This window comes from Ictidomys tridecemlineatus, chromosome 8 (genome assembly GCF_052094955.1).
Source record: "Ictidomys tridecemlineatus isolate mIctTri1 chromosome 8, mIctTri1.hap1, whole genome shotgun sequence".
Taxonomy (NCBI): Eukaryota; Metazoa; Chordata; class Mammalia; order Rodentia; family Sciuridae; genus Ictidomys; species Ictidomys tridecemlineatus.
The window spans coordinates 117,451,521-117,476,062 of record NC_135484.1 but is presented as its reverse complement, the minus strand read 5'-3'; the positions used below and the strand labels follow the sequence as shown (position 1 = coordinate 117,476,062).

The window sequence follows — 24,542 nt, the reverse complement described above, 5'->3', positions numbered from 1 at the left end:
GCAAGATAGCCCACGCACTCAAACTCCCCTCTATCTGGTCTTTTATCACCTGTTTGTGTCAAGTCCCGCTCGCTCAAGGCTGAGCACTCAACCCCCCTTGTGCCAACAAGGCAGCTTGCAGACCCAGAGGCCCCATTAGATTTGGGCTATAAAAACTCCCTCCTGCCAGGCCCCCCTCTCTCTCGCCCTCCCTCTTGCTCCCTCTCTCTTGCTATCTCTCTTGCTCTCTCTCTCTTGCTCTCTCTCTCTTGCTCTTTATCTTTCTTGTGCGCACTGTCTCTCTCTTGCTCTTGCTCTCTCCCTGTTCATCTCTTCTCTTCTTTCTCTCTCTCTCTCCTTCTTTCCTTCTTTCCTTTCTCTCTGTTGCACTGCTGCAATAAAGATCTTTTGGTTGCTCCGAGTGTTGTGGTCACTTTCCTTTCAGAAAGAATTTTAGCTAAAAATTCAATGTATTTATTAGGTACAAGGCTGTTTCAGGTTATTTCTTTTTGGGGATGGGGTACTGGGGGGTTTGAACCCTGGGGCACTTAACCACTGAGCCACTCCCCAGATCTTTTTTTATTTTTTACTTTGAGACATAGTCTCACTGAGTTGCTTAGGGCCTTACTAAGATGTTGAAGCTGGCTTTGAATTCAGATCCTCCTGCCTCAGCTGCCAGGATTACAGGCATTCACTACCACGTGGGCTAAGTTACTGCATTTTCTTGAATGACCTTCAGTAGTTGTATTTATCAAGGAGTTTTCCTATTTCATCTAAGTGGTCCAATTTATATGCACAAAGTTTTTCATAATTATTTTAATCTCTGCACAATCTGCAATGATGTCTCTTCTCTCATTCCTCATATTGGTAAATTGTGTTTTTCTTTCCTGGTTAGGCTCACTATAAGCTCATCGATTTTAGTGACCTCCAGAAAAATAAATATATTTTTATTTTACTTAGTTTTCTCTCATTTCTCTGGTTTCCATGCCAATGATTTGTACTTTATTATTTCCTTTCTTCTGCTTAATTTGGGCTTATATTGATATTAAGTTTATAATTTCTTATTTTGTACATCAGAAAGAGGCTTTATTAGGACTTATACTGCAATGGAAAGGGAAGTAATACATGGTTTTCTAATTTCTTTTTTTTTTGTATTTAAACAATTTGTTATTCAAATTAAGAAATTATACATTTTGTTTTGATTAACAGTCATTGTCTTAAAAGTGCCGTTCTGTTTGTTTTCCCATTCAGAAGCATATTGCTAATTCTGGTCTATTGACTACAAAGGCCTACAGGCCTCTAGTGGAGGGGACCTGGGTGCACAGGGACGGGGTCTGCAGCTCTCCCCAGCACCAGCTCGGCTGCCCAAGTAGCCAGCACCCCGATGCTGTTGAGGAGACTGAGGACCTGATAAAGTGCCTATGTGAGACTCCCCGTCCCCACACGCACCAGGGATGCCTATCTCCATGTCAGAGCAGCAGCTGGAAGCACAGGGTGTAAGGTACCCCAAGACGCCCTGGGTGATGGGCACTGCAGCCAGACTGAGGAGGGCGTGTGGTCACGGAGAGACACATCCCACCACTTTGGTCAAATGACTTTAATAGAAGCTGATGGGCCTCCAAGCCCCCAGTCACTATTCACTGAAGGCCACATGTGTGCTTGGCCTCCCCCTGAACCTCCCCAGGCACCACGTGGAGATACACAGAGGAGAATGCAGTGACCACCTCACACCCTCACGGCAATACCCAAGCCATCATGATGCAGGTCAATGCTATACTGAGAACAAACATGCCAGTCCCAGCTGGGAGAAATGGCAAGAAAAACACAAGTACTGTTAGACCAGGACTCAAGAAAGACCACTAACTCCAATTAAAAGTCAAATTAAAGCAAGCTTATTATTTCGACCAGCCGGACTGCCTCTCCCTCCCCAAATGGCGGGAACAAGACAGCAGCCCCAGCTTTCCTACAGCCCAGCTTTACAGCCCAGAAAGTTACACAAAAGGGGGGGGGGGGGGTTACAGATAACAGAACTCTGACAAGCATCACACTAATGGTAGTTTACTTTTTTTTTTTTTTTTTTTGCTGGCCCCAACATCAGAATTTATGAGGACCATTAGAGCCTCAGAGAGGATCATTGTCTGGCCAGGGAAGGCCAATATTTATGAGGTGTCACTAAAGTTTCAGAGAGGGCTGCTATCTGGTCAGAGAGCCAGGCATGGGTGAGTTCAAGGCACGGACAGGCATTCCAAGCAGGTTCAGAATTTGCAATAATTTATAGTAAAGCCGAAATTATCTTTTCATGGTTTTGTGGCGAGATACCCAATTTTAAGAAAAGATCAGCTTGGGTCTATCAGTACGACTACCATCACCTACTGTCCAAACCTAACCACCATGGCGGGGGTGGGGGGGAGCAGCAGAAAGTGCCTTTAGTTTCAACAATTAGGCTTGTAAACAATGAACTACATGAGAAGCAGTGGCCCAGGAGGGCTGCACTTGGGCCCCTCAGTTGGTCACAGACTTTGGGGTGCCCACACAGAGGCCACGGCTCAGAAGGAGTCTAACAAGGTCAGCAAAGCCAAAGCTTCATCTTTGGTTAATTTCACTGAGATGCCATTAGTCTAAAAACTGTGCTCTTCTTGGCAAAGTGACTACATCAGCCACCTGGCACAAAACAATTGTTATTTTAAGTTATCTGAAAAGCAACGTCCATCTAAATAAGTGACCATGTTATAATAAAAAATCATCTAAAAAATGAAGGGAGGGAGGAATGTCAGAAGGAGGGAGGAGCCTGGAGAGCCAGGGTCCAGCCTGAGCTCTCTCTGGGCCTGGGGAGGTGCTGGCTGCTCTGTGAGGGTCAAGTCCAGCTCAGCTCAGCTCGAAGCCAGCAGCACACTGGATGGCATAGAGCAGCTTGATTCGCAGAAGGGTCTCCTCGTAAAACTCTGGGAGCTTCAGTAGGTTCATGCAGGTGCTGGCTGTGGGAAGCCCCCATTGTGAATGCAAAAGGCCGGGTATAGCTCCTGGAACCCCAGGAGAGGGGTCACAAACTTGAGCAGCTTGAGCTTCTCTTCATCAGTGAAACCCTCTACCACTCTCCAGAAGATTTTAATGACAGGATAACTGGCAGAATAGCCTCCATAATAGTTTGTAAAAGGATTTTAGGTCCTCCCGACTTATGGGAACTTGTGCACCAGAAATTAATACCTGAATTTCCTCTGGTCAAACATTCGGAGCCACTCCAGGCTGAGGATGTTAGGCAGGCCCTGAGGGAAAGCCAGGCAGTGTGAGTGGATCTGCATGTTCAGCCTGTAGTCTGCCACCAGGAGGATGTATGCAATGTGGTTGGCTCTGGTGACAGGGGTATCCTTCCCACCAAGCTTGAGTTCAACCACCTGGGGCTCTCCCAGGTCATTGTTCACCATGGTGAAGTTCAGGGCCAGCTCCTCTGCATCTTCCTTGAGCTCTTGAGGAACAGCAGGTTCCTGTAGACCTCGGGGTCTACGGAGGCCAGTGGTGGATGTCCATATCGGCACTGGTGCCCAGCGGCTTGGAGAGGAAGAAGCCAGCAAAGGGCAGCTCCACCAGCAAGTTTTCATAGAGAGCCTTTCCAAGCATCCTGCCTAGGAAGTAGTAATGTCTGGCAAAAGAATCTCCCAGGAGCATCTGAGCAGCAGGACTGGGGTACAGAAGCCCTTCATTAAAACCCTGGTTAGGGTTAAATCCTGATTTTAGTAGTTCTTTTAAAAACTCCCTGAAAATACCACCTCCATTGATGCCAGCTTCATCCAGGCCATGGACGTTGAGCAAATGCACACAGATCTGCTTTTTCAAATCAGGTTCATTTTCTGGGGAAAGTTTGTCATAAGCATCCTCATAAATATAGTTTCTTCTTATTGTGACATTAATTCCATCCAGAAATGGGCCATCTCCTTGAACTTCTTGTTAATCTGCATAAATCAACCTTGAAAGATCTTCACTTGCTCCTCAAAGGGGACCACAAAAGGCAGCTCTGTCAGGACAGTCAGTTGCTGCTCCTCAGACACAGACAGCTGTGGGGACTCCAGGCCCACCTCCAGGATAGACTGCAGCGAGCCAATCCTCTCCATCCGAAGGAGCCTCCATACAGGTCTGGATGCAGGCACATAGAGTTGGGTGACCTTATCTGCTTTAGTATCTTCTTGTTCTGATAGCCAATGATTTGGAGGACAAAAGTTTCTCCTTGTGTCTATGGACTTCAGCATTTTCACTAGGTTGGTGATAACCTTAAACAACTGAATTCCAGTGCTTCTGCTCCATCTGTATACACTGCTGCATCTCAGCGCTGGTGGTCACACTGATGCTCTGAAAGGCGGTGACATACTCCTCCTGCACCGCAGGCTTTGTTTCTGGATAGGCCAGCTTGATGATGCCCAGGCAGGCATCACGCAGGCAGCGGGACAGGGCGACCAGCTCCTCCAGCGTGAAGGGCATCATGGACGACCGCCTCTGCCCTACAACTTCTATGGGATCTCAGAAGAATTCGTTATCATGGATGGAAATCAGTGAGTGAATGAAGAGGGAGCTGAAGAGGTAAAAGAGCGGGATGATGCGGCCTGAGTCCTGGAAGATCATGGGAGAGCCCCTGGATATCACCTGAAGCAGTGGTACCATCGGCCCTGTGATCATCCGTGTTGTCATGGAAGAGATGAGGACCCAAAGGTGCCACAGAAACCTGGCATTGAAGGCTAAACTGTGGAGAAGCCTGACTTTGGGCACCATCAGCGCGTGACAGATGGAGCCATCCAGGTAAAGACCTCCTCGCTGGCCGAGTCCCTCCACACCAGGTTCAGCAGGGCACTGGTCTGCTGCTTCGTGCTTCGGTGACATATGGGGCAGAGACTCTGCAGTCCTGGGGCCTGGCGGGCTTGTCGGTCTCCTCACTCTGGTTCTCAGAGTCACTGGTGGAGTCCTGGGAGCTGGCACCTTCAGGGGAGGCAGGTAACTGGGAGAGGAAAGTCTGGAGCACATGCAGATACACCAGCAGGCCCTCCTCAGAGAGCACCCCCAAGTCATTTTTGCCAACAGTTAAAACAAAATAGAAAAGCCAGGTGCTCCACCACTCCTTTTTGAACATCTACTGTCTAGTAACAATAGTGCATTCAGAAAGGGCTCTTAAGGGAAAACGGTCTGTACATCTGCTAATGCCAGAATGACAAGCGGAAAATCTGATCTGTAAAAGGTGCTGCCAAAAACTCCTCTGTGAAGGCTCAAAAAACTTGCTGCCTTGCACCTTCTGGGCAGGAGCTGTAGGTAAAGTGCAACGGTTTAGGACACTCCCCAGCAAAATGTTTGCTATAGATAAATCGGAATATTCAATACTTGATGGAATCTTGCTGTTAATCAACAAATAGAGAGACTATAATACCCATTGTGTTTCATGTAGTGCAAAACCTGTTCAATTACTGACACCTCATAGCTAGCATCTAGTAAACAGGCAAGGAAGTATTCTCAGAGGAAAAGACCTCAAGCATTCTCAGTGGAAGTGCGACATTCAAACTGTCATCATTACAGCTCTGCAGCCACCTGCAACAGAGGCTCATGAGCCTCTTTATCTGAAATAAGCATTTCGGTCTCTCGGATCCATTCAGTTGCTTGACAAACAGGGAGCTGTTTAATTAAGTTCTGATATAACCATACCAACCATTTTGCGTCTTCGTTTTGTTTGTATAAAAACAGAAGCTGCCTTATAAGGAGGGTTAGATAGGGGGCACTAGTGATGGAGAAAGTGCTACCAGACTCTGCGGAGTGTGCACAGAGATTGAACGCACTCCTCTGGAGGGAATATTGCTGTTTTCTTTCTCTGTAGCCTGGAATAAATGACTGAATAATTATTGCATTTTTTTAATCTTCGCCTTTCTTCTTCTTTTCCTTCTTTCTTCCTGAGTGCGATGTAAAAGAGAAACCTTTTCATCCTTCCTGCTGGCGCCACCAAGCTACACCTTGGGCCTCCTTTTCAAGACCCCTTTGAATTTAAACATCTTTGCCGCCTATCCCATCTGCGCGTCCAGGGGTGGGGGGAAGGGGGACGCGGGGCCTCTGGCGGGACTGACGCTCCTGATGGTGTCTGCGCTCTACACTCCGCCCAAGGCGACACGCGGGCGGCAAAGGGGCGGGCAGCCTTGGAGCTCCAGCCTGGTCCACGCCCGCCGCCAAGCAGAGCCCATGGACACCGCGTCTTCACCACCGCTGTGGCTGGAATGGAATTTCTTAGGATAGTTTCTTAGTTCATTGATTTGAGATTTTTCTTCATTGTTTTCTGTCTTTGTAGCCTCGAATATATGACTGAATAATTATTGTGATTATTTATTGAAACACTGCTTTAGATGTATAAATTGTGATATATTGTGTTTTATTTCATTCATCTCAAAATAATTTTTAAATCCCTTTCTGCTTTTCTCCCCTGATCCATGTTTTATTCAAAAGCCACTGTGGGTTTTAGTTTTCAAATATTTGACAATATATTTTTGCATTTATTTCTAATTTTATTTCATTTTGGTCAGTAGGCAAACTTTGCATAATTTGAATCCTTGCAAATTCATTGATCCTTAGATAATCCCCAAAGAAGCATTTAACATAACTCAGAGTTCATTCATGTTTAAATTACCCAAGAAAATAAGAATCTATCAATATTTTTATTATTATATATGTATGGAGTTCTCCCGTTTTTACTAAAACACCTCTCTATTCTTTAATATTTAAATTATATGTACTCTTCTGATAATTTTTAAATATAAATTATAAAATGAAATATGACTTGTTGAAGTATCAAGAATTCATTTGACAGTGGCAGAGAATTATGAAAGCAGTAGGAACAAGGGTTGTGGCTTGCACTAGAGGGAAGGCAGTGAAGTTAGTTTCCTAAGCATGTTATTTTTTATTAGTAACCTCAGAGTTTCTGGGTCTGAAAGCAAAAGCAGAGTTGAAGTCCTGCTCTATTTCATGCTTTTTTGCTGCTCAAACATCCAAACCCACACATCAGATAGCGTCATTTACTAAATATATGATGGAATAGTCAGTGAAATCAGAGCTGAGCTGGTTGCCAGGCTCTGGGTAGAACTGCTGGCCTTTCCCAGGGAGACCTGGGAGGGGAAGGGAGAGCAGCAGTGCGCCTGGAACTCCTAAAGTGCAGAGTCTCCCCCTGCTGGTGCGCATGACCTAATTAATACCCTTCAGATGTGGATATCCTAGGCATCTTGAACTTCTCACAGCAAATCAATGTGTTTTAGCACAATTTTTCAAAAGAAAGACCAAACATAACTCAAAAAATGTTTACTGTAATTTGTTTCTGAATCCATGGCAAAAATTTTGAATCTACCACACAAGGAAAGGAAAGTTTTGAGATAACGCTCTCCTTAGCAATACTTTTCCCCACTATTTCCAATAGTTGTTGCTCAGTTTTTCTTCTTTCAGAAAAGAAATATTTTCTCTTTGGTTCTTATCCTTTTACATATAATTCTTGGCCTATTTCCTTTCCGAAAGTTTTTTAAACATTTTAAATATTTTTTTCTTTTTCTTTTGTTTCTCTATCTTGTAGTCAAAAAATTTTATCACTACCTATCAATCTGCACATTTAATTCCTGTTTAATTCCTTTAAATTATGAATGAATCTTTTCCATCCAAAGACTTTGCTCAAGAAAAGTTTTCTATTGTTTTTTTCTATTTTCTTCCTATTGTCTTTTTTCTAGAATACCTGTACACAGCAATATATTTTCTTAATTATGTGTTTCAGTACAGATTGAACAGGAGTCTAGTTTTATTTCTTCTTTCTCTCCCTCCTCTGGTTTTCCATGACTGTGACACCATTACCCAAACACTCTAAATTGATAACTGTTTAGTACTTCTGCATCTGCCTTAAAGACTGCCCCCTTTTTATACTCAAGAATGAAAGCAATTTAGAAATAAAATAACCCTAACACTGTTTTATTCTTTCTTCTTTATGGATTTCACTTTGTTTATGTTTGCCTTCTTTTGCCTGTCCTCTGTACCAATCACTGCACCACTGTGGCAGATGCACCACAGGAAGATCACATGGATAGAGAATTCAGTCACACAAAGGATCCTCTCACCTGTTCTCTCAGCTGTTGTCCCTCAACCACCTCAGCAGAGAGCACACAGAGAAGAGACTGTCTCAAAAAGATTGATGGATGTGGCTTTTCACTCTACTAGGGTGAATCCCCCTGAAATACACTGAAAACACACAAAGGTTTTAAGAAATGTGTTTGCCTAAACTAAATGGGAAAAAGCAGTGAAAGCAGCCTTGTGGACTCTCAAAACTCCAGTAGCAGGAAGTGAATGGATAAAACTATTCAGTTGCAAACACATGCACCTTCCATGAAAAGAGAAGGATGATTCAGGGCAGACCCAAAACCCAGAGAACACAGCAAAGAGCCACCAAAGCCTGGAAGACTAAGGGGCATTGTCATCCTGCAAGAAGGAAGCTGGCCCTTCCCTTCCACACCTGTGAAAGTGAGGGTGTAGATTACTCCCAGTCCTTAGAACCTAGCCCAAGTGGTCTGGATAGAGTTTTCCCATCTGGAATTCAGAACCAGCATGGACCAGTGAGCCCTTTTTACTTTCTACTTTCTCCCTTTTTGAACAAGAATGCCTGTAGCTCTTACCCTATGCCTGCCTAACAAGGATAAGCTGGGTATTTTGGAGGTAGATAATTTGTCCCTATTTCACAATTACACAGATGGAAAAGAATCCTATTGCAGAAGTTGTACTGAATTATTCCCAAGTGCCTCATCCTCAGCTGGACTTGATTTATGTGAAATTTTGGACTGTGGGCTGTTGTTATCATAGAATGAGACTTTTGGACTTTGGCATATAATAAATGTATTTTACACATGGGAGACATATAAGCCATTAGGGCCAGAAGGTAGATGTACATCAAAGTGATCCCTAATGAGTAACACCCTGTGTAACCTCCTCCCCTCTAGTGACTTCAATTTAACCAGAATGATGTGGCAAAGATGATAAGGCTATGCTACTTGGCAAATAGGATGTCCTTTCTTAGCTAGAAGTTATAGGTCAAAGGTGATAGAATATTGCTCCATGTTTGTGTTTTGTATGTGAGACTTTATCTTAGCATGTTTCAGAGATTCTCTCTTGCTGACATTCAAATAAATTTCAGGTTGTATTAACACCTGTGAAAGTCCATATGGCCTGTAGCAACTGAGAGGGGACCCTGGTCAGCAGTCTGCATGAAATAGGACCTTCAGTGCTTCACCCCTAAGTAGATGGATCTTGCCTACTTGAGCTTGGAAGTGGATTCTTCTCTAGTCAAACCTCCAGTTAGTAATGCAGCCTGGCCTAGCTTGATTGTAGGCTGTGAGACCTCAAGTAGAGGACCCAGGGAAGTTGCAACTGAACTTATGGCCTACAGGAATTATGAGAAAATATATTTGTGTTATTTCTAACTGCTCTTCATGGTAATATGTTTTGCAACATTAGGAAACTCAGGCAATTGCTTGATACTCATTTACCTATTTACTTCATTATCATTTTCTTTACTGTTCTTATGCCATTTTACAATGCCCTTTGTTATGTTTTAATTTCAAAACTTTATTCATTTGTCATTTGGTCTTTGTTTTCAAAGTGATTTTTATCTTTTTCTTCTTTCCTGAGTTAACTCATGTCTTTCTGTATTCTGTTCATTTCATTTCTAATTTGAATTTTCCTTCAATTCATGAATGGTTTATTCCATCTGGGGCCTGGTGTTACAGTTCCCTTGGGCTTCATTACTGGTGTTGAAGTCATTCATGTTCCTCTCTTTATTCTTGTATTGGAGACACTATATGCTAGATAGCAGAGTCTTTAATAGATCACATCTACAGTTTTTGGTTTATTCTGTGAAGTCTATTTTCCTGTGCGATGCATAGTGGTTTGAATATTAAGGGAAGAATTTTTGTGGCTTGCTAAGTTTCTTAGTTCAAGATCACCCTCTAGTGCTAGTACAGGGCAGTGCAGTTTCAATAATGTATCAGAAGTTAATTGGTCTGATTTTGTGATTCCTTTTTGTTTCTAAAAATACTTCAATCCTCCACTTACTTCTTTTTTTTTTAAGAGAGAGTGAGAGAGAGAAAGACAGAGAGAGAATTTTAATATTTATTTTTTTTTTTAGTTATCGGCGGACACAACATCTTTGTTTGTATGTGGTGCTGAGAATCAAACCCAGGCCGCACGCATGCCAGGCGAGCGCGCTACCACTTGAGCCACATCCCCAGCCCTTCTTTTTTCTTTTTACTGCTTACAGGAGCCCAAACCATTGAAGTCCCCACTCTACTCCCAAGATCAACACCTTCCCAAGTCTATCACCTCTGATTCTCTCCACACTCAAGCCCCTTTCATTAGATTCCACAGCAACCGTGGAATGCAGCATCCTGTATTCTAGGTCCCAGGCTAGTTTTCAAAATGTCTTCACTCATATTAGAAGGTTATTTTTACAAGATGGATTTTCTGTCTATTCCTCTGAAGCCCCCCATGCACTCCCTTCTTCTCCAGTCAGTCTCCATTAGATGAGTCATTAAACCAGTATCCAATGTGGCTTTGATAGATTTGGGTATTTATTTCCCTATTTATGCATTAATTCAAAATTCATAGTATTTTCTGCCTTTTGGTTATACTGTAACAGTGGGTTACATATGAGTTTCTTTTCTGCCTTAGAACATAAATCAGAAATGGAGAGTTGGATTATTGTTACCAATGTGAACACATCAGTTGGACCAACACTATATTGAAATATATGAGATTCAGTTTAAGTAGACCTTGAAGGGAAATTAATCCCTTTAAATATGTGCACTGCAACTGAAGAAAAGTTTAATTAGTGATATGAGTTTCAACCTTGAGAAGGCAGAAAAAAGTCATAGACCTAAAGAAAGTATAAGATAGAAAAAAATATAACTAAAAGCAGATACCAATGTAAAAAAAACCTGGCAAACAGCATTATCAAACACTAAAGATGATACTGTATAATTATTAATAAAAATGTATAAACTTCCAGGAAAGAAGGAAGAAAGAGAAATTACCAGTAAGAAAATGAAAGTAGGTTGGGCTGGCGATGTGGCTCAAGCAGTAGTGTGCTCGCCTGGCATGTGTGCGGCCTGGGTTTGATCCTCAGCACCACATACAAACAAAGATGTTGTGTCTGCTGAAAACTAAAAAATAAATATTAAAAAATTCTCTCTCTCTCTCTCTTTAAAAAAAAAAGAAAAATAAAGTATGTCTATCATTACAGATCCTACACACAGCAAAATGATGAAAGGAGATTTATAAATAGCTTATGCCAACTAATTGAATGCATATATTTACATATGATTTAGGTTACATTTATTTCATTATCATTTTCTTTACTGTTTTTATGCCAGGCTACTAAACAAAATTTTTATCAAATAATAACAGATCAAATAGCAAAAAGTGTTTGGTCTGCTAATTATACGGTAAGACTTACCATTTCTGTTTTACAGATAAGGACACTGGATTAAGATTATGTACATCAATTGTCCAAAGCCACGTAACTGATAAATGAGAGAGAACTTACATTCATGCCTTTTTTAATACACTTCTTTCTTTGTAGATAGACTCAATATCTTTATTTTGTTTATTTATTTTTATGTGATGCTGAGAATCAAACCCAGTGCCTCACGTGCGTCAGGCAAGTGCTCTACCACTGAGCCACAACTCCTGCCCCAAATTCCTGTCTTTTTAATATGAAGTCCATGCACTATCCTAAGTCTTGCTCAACTCCCCTACCATGATTAACTTTAACCTCAGTTGGATGCTGTGACTACAAAGAGGTTATGGAACTAATAGCAAAACTTTGATTTTACAGCCCTTGAAAAAATACAGATTTTTATTGTATTATCCATGTTGACTAATACTAACTTGAGTGCTGTTCATGAAATTACTCAGAAAACCTACATTAAAGAAAAGAAGGATGGGCACTGTATACCATCCACTTTGAGTATAACATTTTATATCAAAAAATATTTGCCCTCAGTATACTTCTAATGTTTGAGACTACTAGCAAATTGTTAGAAAAATTTACATGATTTAAGCTTCAGTATACTTCTAATGTTTGAGAATACTAGCAAATTATTAGAAAAATTAACATGATTTAAGCTTCCATCTCCTCCCACTAAATTAGCAAGAGCAACATTTTCTTTCCTCATCAAATAAAAGGAAACCTTGTGTTAGTCATTATCAAAATGTTATTCTTTCTTTTTACTCAGATAATTATGCTAAGAACTTTGCTTTGCTAAATGTAAAGTTACCATATTAGGCTCAAAACAACCAAGAAGTGGTTAAAAGTTGAATGGATACCTGAACCCAGTGGTGCACACCTATAATCCCAGAGACTTGGGAGACTCAGGAGGATAACGAGTTTGAAGCCAGCCTTGGCAAGTAAGTGGCACCCTGTGTCAAAATTAAAATTAAAAAGTGCTGGAGGTTTAGCTCAGTGGTAGAATTTTCCTGGGTTCAATCCCCAGTACCAAAAAGGGGAAAAAAGTGTAATGGATAAAGGAGACAGAAAAAGTAATTGATCTCCCCAATCTTCCTCAAATTTGCATGCACAATACACACACAAATTCATGCATGCACATACAAATCTGCCATCCATTATCTGGTAGCAGGAATTTGACTGGATTTTCCTTCATCCTATTTGAGCTCTGAAACTAGACACTGTTTGATGGTGTTCAGATCTAATGCATTAAAAATCTCAGACTACTAAATGAAATTTTTTATCAAAAAAAAATAATAGATCAAATTGCAAAAAGTGTTTGGTCTGCTGCTAGAAACTCAAGAGATTTGTAAAGACAGAATGTAAGTTAGAATGATAAAAGCAACAATTATGGTGTGTTATTCAGAAAGTTAGAAGCTACAAAGTAAATGGAATAGGTTCTGAGTGGATCCAGAAACATCTTCTATTACAGATGCATATGTGGAAATAGTGAAGTATATAAGTCTTTCAGTAGCTTCAAAAATCTATGCCAAAAGTTTTAATGCTAACTTTAGATAGATGTGAAACTCCACAGGGGCTCATAGTTTATGGGAGGCATAATTAATGGAGGCAGTTATCATTGATGAACATATCCACAAACTTCAACTTAAAATATGTAACACCATACACAGACAGACCATAAGGAGCACATTAAGCAGAAAAAAATATCAGGAAGATGTAGAAAAGGACATGTCACTGTGGGTGGCTCTACTTGATACTACAAATTTTTTAATTATTTGAAAATATAGATGTTTAAAATTCTGGGGCTTTTGAGACTATGAATGAAGAACTTGATTAATTGGAAGTACAGAAGTAGGACAACATAAAATGTTACTTGATTCCTACTAATGGAGATCCTTTTGAGAATAAAGCTAACCCAAAATATAGAAAAACATGTTGAAAACAAAATTTTGCTTATTTGGTTTCTCTAATGTCCCAGCCACTAAAAACACTAGGAGGAGGGATGTGGAGTGGGGTGGAGTGGGGCATGACACAATAAGGATTTCCTGGAACAGTAATTATTAATACAGACTCAATGGACACCACACAGTGACCATCCATGAGGCTTCCCAGCAACATCCACCTCCAGGCTCCTCCCTAGATCTGCACATTCTGCCAGGGTCCATGGAGGTTCCTGTTCCTCTCCTCCATCTACAGAATGAAAGTTCCCTTTGCTCCATTGTGAATCTATGCAACTACAGCATTCAACACAGGGGAAGTTCACAGGCTCCTTCCAGGTCTCTTTGTAAAAGTACTTCAACTGGCAACTGAGGTGTCAGCTACAGGGGTTTCTTTAATGGGCTGAAACCTGAGACAGCAAGAGTAGCTCTGGGCTCCTCCTAATGCTTTCTTCCAGGAGTTCTCCTTAGGTCACTTTTTTGCACAGTTCTCATCCCTTTCCCCATTCAGAAAAGTGACTTCTGAGGTTTCCCTTGGAGGAGGGTGGCCATGAAGAAAGCTCTGATCCTGGGGGCCCTCACCCTGCTGGCCATCGTGAGCCCTGTGGGTATGAAGACAGAGTGGGTGAGTACATGGTTGAGGTTTAGGACTGTGAAAGAAAATTTAAAATCTGACTGAATTTGTTGCCCCATAGTAGTATATGAAACCACAGTTCCCCTGAATCTGAATTGTTATACTTATTTTCCCTCCAAGAAACCAAAACCCTTAAAACCCAATCTTAGTAGACTAGACTGAATTCTACAATGTCCATCTCTCACTGAGTATTCACAAAGGGCATTATTGTCTTTCTAAAGTCAGAACCAAATGATATACTCAAGCATTATTACAGCATTAATTTATGATAACTCCTGAAATTAGAGATCTTTCTCCAAGTATAATGCCTTCCTTTCACAGCAGATAATGAACCTACTACTCCTCACCCACTTTAAACTCTTTCTCAAAGCCATTGCAGATTTATTCTTATTTTATCCATTTTTTAGGTTAACTAAGTCCATAAATGTTTTTGCCATACAGAAAATAGTATGTCACTTTTTTGTTTGTTTCCAACATAATTTAAATTTTCCAAGTTTGGGCTTTAGAGGCAAGGAGAATAAATTTGACTGAAGTCATTAGAATGGGAAAAATTAAAAGGATTAGCAGAATAACATTGAGCAAGTCAGTTCCATATGTTGATCTTCAGATTTCCCATGTGTATAATTAATTAACACAATATTCAGAGAAACACACAAATAAAATAAATAATCAAATGTATATTCTAATTAATAAAGAGCTCTATACATGCCAAGGTTTGGCATTATTATAAGGGTAACATCTTGTTTTTTTGTCTCAGAAAACTGGAATATTGAGTGATGGAAAACCTAGGGACTTAGAAATAAGTTAGTCTCAGCTGGTCAGATCATACTCCAAGTCCTGTCACATCTAACCATCAAAGCACTAGAAGGAGGGCAAACAGATTAAATTATATCAATCTTTAACTTTCTCTGATTTCCTGTTCCATTTCCACAATACTTTCTCTTTTTTTTTTTTTTTTTTTTGCATTTCATTATTTATTTAGATGTTTAAGCTCTCGCACTAAGTTTTTACAAGCTGGTGAACACTGACAAATTATTTCTCCCACAGAACTATAACCACACATTCCCAGACAGTATAAATATATGGTTGAACTAACATTAATACACATCACCATTTTATCAATTACATAATAAAACAAAATTATCAAGTATCCAAATATTAAGTTACACAGCTCAAAAGGCATACAAAATATTAGATGTCTGCTCAATTCATCAGCAGAAACCCACTTTTTTCTTTTCTTTTTTTTTTTTGCAAGAGGTTGGGAATAAAAGAAAAAAAATCACACTTCAAACAAAAAGTTGGTAAACAACTTCTGATAATTTTGAAAAAAAATTACAAGAATTTCAGAAACTTTATGATTAAGAATTGTTTTACCTACAATAACAGAGCATCTCTACCTTTTAAAAAAATATTTACTAAATTAAAGAGCATATATTCTACAGGTTCTGCACGAGACAAAGGCAACATTTTACTAAAAATATTTAATAGCCCCTCCCATTCTTTTTTTCAGGCCCTCCCTGTTAAGTTGCACCTCAGAGTGCAAACATTAAATTAACTGTAAGGCTTTTTTTTTTTTTTTTTTTGGTCTGGAGACTTAAAGACATGTGCTTCTGTAAAAACTTAGGTTTTCAAAATGGAGGTTTCCCATAACAGCAAAAAAATAAGACTTATAGAAAGATATTAAATAAAAATAATTGCTGTAAGACTTGGTAAAAGGAAAAAAAAAACAAACAAAAACAAAAAAACCCAATAGGTAAAAGCAAACCTGATGTATACTGGTATGAATGTGGGAGATGTAAACATAAAAAGAGCAGGCAAATAATCTTATAGGGCCTACAATGTTTGAAATGACTGAAGGAATAAATCACATAAGGTCTAGAGTGTTCTTAGTTCCTGGAATTTTGGTTTTGTATGATACTAAAAATATACAAGTATTGTGCTGGGTATTTTGGCACCTAATCTTTCTAAATTTCTTATGTAAGATTCTGGCATGGAAATAGATTTAAAGACATTAACTCAATACCGCATGATTTCAGGAAAGGTCTACTGGTACAAATGATAAGCACATTTTAAATTGTGAACAACAAGAATCTTCTGCTAAGTGTCAGGTTTTTTGTCTGGAGACTTAAAGACATGTGCTTCTGTAAAAACTTAGGTTTTCAAAATGGAGGTTTTTAGTAAACATTTTTAGTAAAATGTTGCCTTTGTCTCGTTTGACAGGTTGATCATAACCCAAACATAGAGGTTGAAATTCTGTCAAGCTTGTGGCCTGGTAAAACTGCTTTCCAATACTCCTATGGAAGCTTCATCAGACTTATTCACCACGCCAACATGTTGGCTAATATGTATGACAAATTAGGTCCCGTCTTAAATTCCACTTCCAAGGCAATAGCATCAGACGCCGGAGTTTTATTGAATGCAACAGTTGTTTCTATGACCATTGGAGTCTTTGAAGCGCAGCCGCATTTTAGGACGATACTTCTCCAAATACAAAAGTTGCTTGCTGTTAAAGGCTCCACGCCGCTCTTGTCTTATGAATTGTACTGCATCTTCATATTTCATTCCGCCTTCAATCAATGCCAGAGCAACAAGCACTGGAGCTCTCCCAAGGCCTGCAACACAATGAACAGCAATACAACAACCAGGTTCTTCACGAAACTTAATTTTTACAAGACTTAACCAGTCATCGACAATTTGGTTGGACGGTGGTGCACCATCATCAAAAGGCCAATCAAGAACATGGATGCCTTCTTTCTCCACAAGAGTAGTGTCATAGGTTGCTTCACATACTCTTACTATTGTGGTAACACCATACTTCTTAAGTTCCTCTATAAATTTGTTTAAGGTTGCATTGGTTGTATTGTGTGTAATAAGAAATCTCATGTTCTTGTATGTGACTTCCACAGGAGCAGGGCGGTTCATTCGAGCCATGTTAATTTAGTTAAAAAACACTCAATAGTGTTATGAAAGAATTTAAAAAATTGAATACAGAAATGATGCAAAGTAACTGAAGTCTACTTCAATATACTCCACTTGATATTCTCAGTGCTTTGAGTATGAAGTTGGGAGTAATGGGAAATGAAATGAACCTCCTAACAAGAAGCAGCAATTCTTCAATCCAGTAATACTGAGGCAATAGAAAGGAAGTGCACTGAGGTTTACCCCATCCAGGTCAGAACTCTTGTAAAATGCTCGGTGGATTTTCAATTCAATACGTCTGTGTCCAGGTTAACCACTCTTATGGGGGCTTCTTGGTGGAGTAGTAATGAATTTCTACAGTTCACTTGTCTGCATAGAGGTCGTGCTGTGCCTGGTAGTAATCTCCACTGCCCTTCAGAAACTCCATAAATGTGTGACCAAGAACACCACAGAATTGAGGAATATGTTTACTCATTGAAGATTGTGGCCTAATCATACAGCAGGTCCCCAGGCGGCGGCGATACAAGCGGCGGCGGTGGGGCGGCTGCAGGGCAGGGGGTGGCGGTGGCCGTCGCGGGGCGGCGGCGGTGGCGGTGCAGGCTGCGGCGGGCGCACCAGACTACCATGCAGTGAGCAGCTCCAAGGACAGCACGTCGCCTAGCCGGCCCGGAGCCGCAGGAGCCAATACGCGAGCCGAGGCCCACCATACTTTCTTAATCTAAGACTCACCCCAGTACATATCAGCCTCCTCTCTAGGCCTTTACATGGCTATGTCATGGACACTGAAACAATCATTAAAGTTTAAACCCCCCAAAAAAATTCAAGCAAAGAAAACTATAAAAAAATGGAATACAATGAAATCTTTAAAATATTTCCTAATCATAATTTATTTATTTATCTAATAAATGGTACTGAATTCCTACTGTGTGCCATGAAGTATACTAAGTACTCGAGGTACAGAAGTGAATAACACATAACATCCCTATTTCTTATGAAGTATACAATATCATGGAAAACACAATTTGCATAAAAACAAATTTAATTTTTAGTTGATTAAAATTTAAGACTTAGTCAATTTTTTAAACCTTATCTCTCAATAACTTAAAGAGGGAAAAGACATAAATGGGGACTTTGACATCAGACTATGCAAAATAGGAAACCCCATGCTATTAGTCCCTTTACCCAAGTTCATATGTTCAAATCCTACCCTCTGAGATGATGGTTTAGGAGACTGGGACTTTCATAGATTATTAGACTGAGACAAGTGCCCCTATAAGATATTTCTAAAAATTCTCACTGGATTTTTATTTTTCTTTCTTTCTTTTTTCCTTTCTTTCTTTCTTTCTGTCTTTCTTTCTTTCTGTCTTTCTTTCTGTTTTTTTGTAGTAGGAATTAAACTTAGGGGTGTTTTACCACTGAGTACATCCCCAATTCTTTCTTTACTTTTTTGCTTTTAGACAGGGTCTCACTAAATTACTTAGGCCTTGCTAAGTTGCTGAGGCTGCTTTTGAACTGAGATCCTCTTTCTCAGCTTCCAGAGTCACTGGGATTACAGGTGTACACTATTGCACCCAGCCTCACTTGTCCCTTCTGCTATTGAAGTTATAGTGAAAAGATGGCCTTCTAGAGAATAGGTTCTGCAAAAGTCACATCTGCTGGTGTCCTGATCTCAGTTTTTCTAAGCCCCAGAATTAAGAGAAAGAAATTTCTGCTGTTTATAATTCAACCAGTTTATAGAATGCTGTTAAAACAACCCCAAATGGACTAAGATAGAAAATAGGTACCAGGAGAAGGGTACGGTACTTGTGTAACCAGTATGGAAATAGCTTTGGAATTGCAAAATGGATACGGGCTGCAAAGATTTTCTGCTGTGTGCTATAAAAGGTCCACACAATCATGGACAGAATGTGAAGAATGATTCTTGCAGAGGCCCAAAAGGAAAAGAAGAGAGCTATAAAAAGAGAGCCTCAATCTTCGTAGTGAATAGCTGAGTAATACCTAAGAATCAAAGTAATCCTGAAAAAATTGCTTGTAGATTTTCAGAAGTAAAGGTCATTCTGATGATGAGGTCTCAGGTGGAAATAAAGAGCATGTTATTAGGAACTGTGGTAAAGGTGATTATGGTAAACTGTGGTAAAAGTGATTATGGCAAAGAATGTGGTTAAATTGTGTTTGTATCCTAGTGTTTCCTAGAAGGTAGATGTTGAAAGAAATTAAATTGTATATTTGGGTAAGAAAATTTCTCATCATAGTGTTGGATATTCTTGGCTATTTGTACTATATGATAAATGACTTAAAATGAAGTTGTTAATTAAAAAAATAAGCAAAACTTTAAAATTTGGATAATCCTCAGCCTATACATATTGTTAAAAATGAGATGGCCTGGAAGGAAAAGATAGCCTGAAGAAGATGCATCTAATGAGCTCCTGATTCTGAATGACACCTGCAGAGATGCCAACATTAGATCACCAGCCTTTGCCTTTTCTCTTGTGGCAACAGCCCAGTCTCCTCCAAGCATTATAACAGGGACTGTGCCTGTCCTCCCACCAGCTGCTCTGAGTACTTCTACTCAGCTGGCCCTATTATAATGCCTGTGATGGGACAAATACAGACCTCTATTATGCTAAAGTGAACTCCTCATGGACTGCTGCAATAGTCCCTCCCATGCCTGAGGCTGAGTTCCATCTACATACCCTATAAATACCCTCACAAGGTGAAAGTGGTTCTAGAAACTGCACAGAATGTAAGTAAAGAAGTAAAGCAATAAGGCCCAATTCATTCCACAGCACTGATCATCTTTCAATGTGCCACCACCAAGCAAATGGCAAGAAGGTCTCCTTAAAGAGGGAGACAGATGGCCCCTAACTACTCAGTGACAGAAGTAGTTACTGTGAGAGACTTCTAGCAGTTACTGTGAGTAACTTCAAGCAGTTAGTATCACACTCTCTCTGAACGAACTGAGTGATGATGCATTATGCATGAATCTTCTTTGTTCAGTCAGTGTCAGCAGAAGCTCAGTTGGCAGCTTCACAGTGACCTCTCCATCAGGTTGTTTCACTTGGAACCATTTTCAGTTATGTCCTATGCAATAGACAGTTATTTTGTATTTAGCTAGCTTTGGTTTAATGTGCCACTGCTCTGTCTTTCTGTTACACATGCCATTGTTTTGATTTATTTACCATGTGTGCTCTGCCATTATGATTTTCATTTGTTTGGCTGGTTGAATAAATTTGTGACACTTAAACACTTGAGTTGATAGTTTAAAATTATACCAGTACTTGATCCAGCTTCATCTCAACTATGTTAAACCTGGACATTTTAGATGTTTATCAACAGGTTTTTATGGGGAAGAAACTAAATGTATGAAATAATAGATGCGTGATATTAGTAAGTAATGTTGGCTGTGAACAAACTTTTGAACATTTAGTTGACAACATATTGGGTCAACTGAAAAGTAGTATGATTTTGAAATCTGAATGCCATGGTTCTCAGTATTATCATTGTTTATTGAATTTATTTCTTATTAAAGTGTAGATTTTAAGAAAAAAAAATGAGACAGCCTGTTTGGGAAAGAGCAGACTATGGCCAAGGGACCATTTGATAAGGAGATTAGTATGGATTAGTCATCTCAACCAAAGCCAGGTGCTAGTCTGAAGACAATGACAAGGTTAGTCAGCCATCTAAACAGAAGCCAGGACCTGTTATCCCAGGCAATGGAAGAGTGACCTCAAATGCATTTCAGAGGTCACTGGAGTTATTACCATCCAGCAAAGGCCTAGAGGGGAAGTGCCCTGGAAACACTGAAGTCACTGCAGAAAGCCCCTATTAGAGTAAAGCCCAGAAGATCCAGGGCAGTAAGACCCAGGCACACAGCCAATACCTAGGTTGGGCCACCATAAAGAACTGGCATGAAGTGGAGCCTCCCAAACCAATGGAGTCAGTACCCTCTGGAGCCTTGTAGGCCCAAATAGTACCCCAGGCAAGACCCTTGAGCTCAAAACATCAAACCAAAGAAAATTATTTTCTATTTGCAGGGTTTTGGACTTGATCAAGACCTGCCACTCCTTTCTTTTTTCCTACTTCGCCATTTTGGAACAGGCATGTCTGTCTGATATCTGCCTCACCATTGTACTTTGGAAGCACACAACATGTTTGATTTCACAGCTTTATAACTGGAGAATAATTTTCCTCAGAATGCCTTGAATCTGGGATATCTGATTTAGGTGATATTTAGATGGGAGTTTGGACTTTAGACTTTTATTTTGGTGCCAAAACAAGTCAAAAACCTCTGAGACTCTTGAGATAGAATAAATAAAATTGGGAAAGACATGGATTTGGGAGTCCAGAAGCAGAATAATACAAGTCATTTATGATATATTGTTATAGCAACCAAATAGAGTAATACACTGCAATATTCACAGTATTTCCTATGCCTTCTTGTTTATGAAGTTTTTTTCCTCTCCCTATATCTCACCTGCCCACTTCAGCTGGCCATGTCGGCACTTATGTCACAAATATCTACCAGACATATGGTGACTATGGCCAGTTTACATATGAAGTTGATGGAGATGAGCTGTTCTAAGTAGACCTGGAAAAAAAGGAGACTGTGTGGAGGCAGCCTGAGTTTTGCAATTTTGCATCATTTGAAATTCAGAAGGCCCTGAGAAACCTTGTTGTGGTCAAAAAAACTTGGACACGTTGATTAAAGATTCCAACTTTACACCTGCCACCAATGGTAAGTGTCCACATTCTGCTTCTCTTCGCTGTGCCTACCTCACATTCCAGATTTGAGTTCTTCCTTCCCCGGGGGTAGGTGTTGTCTTTCCATTACATGGTAAATTCTTCCCCTTTTCTAGTACACATATAGTCCACATCATATTCTTTTAATCTTTAAATATCCCTCTGCTAGGTTTCATGAGATGTTCCTTGAATTCCTACACAAGGATATTCCCAACTTCTTGGCCTAAGAAGCTCTAAGTTGGTTCATTTCTCTCTCTCTCTCTCTCTCTCTCTCTCTCTCTCTCTCTCTCTCTCTCTCTCTCTCTCTCTCCACACACACACACACACACACACACACTCACACACACTCACACACACTCACACACAGTATGGGCTCCCAAAGAGAGAAATGTGTTTTGTATTTCAAAGTGAAAAAATAGAAGCAGTAACTGGTATAAAAATTATTCTAAAATGACAAGAAAATATCTCATTAGTATCTGGGGAATACTAGGTGCCTCCAAAATGATTAAAAATCTCAAGGCACAGTTATCATAAATGCCAATAAGTGTGATGTTTTCATTGTAGAAATCCCTGAAGTGGCTGTGTTCCCCAAATCTCCTGTGACCCTGGGCATTCCCAACACCCTCCTCTGTCTAGTGGGTAACATCTTTCCTCCTGTGATCAATATCACTTGGTTTTGCAATGGACATTTAGTTCCAGAAGGTATTGCTAACATCATCTTCTATCCCAAGAGTGACCTCTCCTTCCTCAAGTTCAGTTACCTCACTTTTGTCCCCTCCACTGAGGATTTCTATGACTGCAAGGTGGAACACTGGGGCCTAGAAGAGCCACTCCTCAAGCACTGGGGTATGTTGAAATCCCATAATCATTTGTCTACCTTCCAATTCTATCCCCAACCTACATGGTCCTGCCTGAACCCTTTAACCCCCATTGCCACAACTTTATTTCCCACAATTGCAAAGTTGTCCAATAATTGACTTCACTCTTTCCCAAAGTCTAGGTGTCTTGTGCATTTCTAAACACATGCACCATTTTCCCCACAGACACACCCTGTCCTGTGACTATCTTTCTTTTTTCTCAGAACCTGAGCTTCCAACCCCTATGTCAGAGCTGACAGAGACTGTGGCCTGTGCCCTGGGGTTGGCTCTTGGCCTCATGGGTGTTGTGATAGGCACCATCCTCATCATCCAAGTCCTGCACTCCCGTGGAACTTCCAGCCACCATAGGACCTCATGTGTGATAACCTCGAAAACGGACAGGTAAGGACTCAGATGTGTCATATCTGGAACTGGAGATAGGGAGGCTGGGAGTGCAGGGTTGGACTCCAGTATGCCTGAATGTCTTTGGAAATCTTCTAGGCTAATTAAAGAATGGCTTGACCTTGGACAGGGGCACAGGCTTCATCAACCTCATGCTGTCTGCTGTTTCAGATAATCACAATTTATAAGAAAGAAGAGGAATGGTTGGCTGACTCTAGCTCTCTGTGCAGGCCTTTCTGTACGACTTAGACCCACTTACTGCTCTAGTTTATCATATTGCTCCTTTCATGCTCTCCTCCCTGCCCTGCTTGAGTGGAATTCATGAAACATTTTTCCCACAGAGATTCCTTACTCTTATAAAATCTTTCAACTTAGTCTTACATAATCGCCTACCTTAGTCTTACATAATCGCCTACCTTTCACAAAGAGATCTGTCCCACCCATCTACCTAATTGTCACCCTCATCCAAAATCTGTATGAAAATTAAATAAATAAATCTCTTTCTGTGGTGTCTTTGCTTAGAGTATACTTTTCCTCTGTCTTTTTCCTAGAACTGATTTAAGTTGTGCACAACAATGGAAGAACTTATATTGAAATTTGATCAGATTTCTTAAGTCCTTAACTTCTTTATCAGGCCATATTAATAACACCACAGCTGAAGTATCAAAATGATATTGTATCATAATAAAAGATTTTTTTATATTCTACATTTCCTTTTTGCTCTCACTCTTTATTTACCCTTTTCAGGATCATTGAGTATGGTGAATACTTTATTCCCTAAATGTAGTATTTTTGTGAAAAAAGAAAGAGCAATGCTTAAGATTTGAGTTTTCAAATAGCATTCTAAAATCTCTGGAAGAAATAAAAACTTGAAATAAAATATTTTTAAAGTCAAAAATTGGATTTTCAAGAACATTAAGTCAAAATGTTCTTCACAAATGTTGGATTAGTGAAGATGGCAGAAAGATTCAATATGTCTGCTCCCATATTTCACCCCAGATGAGATGGAAGCTCTCTGGATTGGCCAGAAAGAAGATAAAAGTGAGAACAAGAAAATAATAAAATGCTGTTTGTGTCCCAGAAAGTGCCCCATTTGTGGGTAACATCAATGAAATCAAACAGAGAGAGGCAATATACTGGATAAAGGCACCTATAGCAGAGGTGGCTAAAGCCTCACCCTGTGGACATTTATAATAGTATAAAAACATTTAAATCCACTCCATGCTCAAGCTCATAAATTGTGATTATTGACATTATAACTTAGGCACTTTTATTATATAAAATATTGTCTATTTCCTGAACATGTTAATCACCCAATATTTTAAATGTATGCCCTTCCGTAACCTCAAAATAGATTGTTGAGGAGATGGTAATGCTAACTCATACCATTTTCACTAAAGGACCTAGTCTAGGTGCTCAAGGTGTATGCATATGGGCAGCATACTAAAAAAAGTAGTATATAACTGTGGAGAGCAGTGACAGAGATGAGACAGCAGTGACTGAGATTTGAGGGTCTCTGATGGCCTTATGCCTGTGGCACACCAGGTGCCTGGGAAAGTTTCTGTGCAAGGGTA

General features: G+C 40.1%; 3 pseudogenes; 1 reads left to right on the top strand and 2 right to left on the bottom strand.

Annotated features, from left to right (window-relative positions):
• Positions 1-2,844: 2,844 nt before the first annotated feature.
• On the bottom strand, positions 2,845-5,996 carry LOC101956548 (ubiquitin-protein ligase E3C pseudogene; annotated as a pseudogene).
• Positions 5,997-8,568: 2,572 nt separating this feature from the next.
• On the top strand, positions 8,569-23,749 carry LOC101957421 (HLA class II histocompatibility antigen, DQ alpha 2 chain-like; annotated as a pseudogene).
• Positions 16,302-16,981, bottom strand: LOC144366260 (protein tyrosine phosphatase type IVA 1 pseudogene; annotated as a pseudogene).
• Positions 23,750-24,542: the final 793 nt, after the last annotated feature.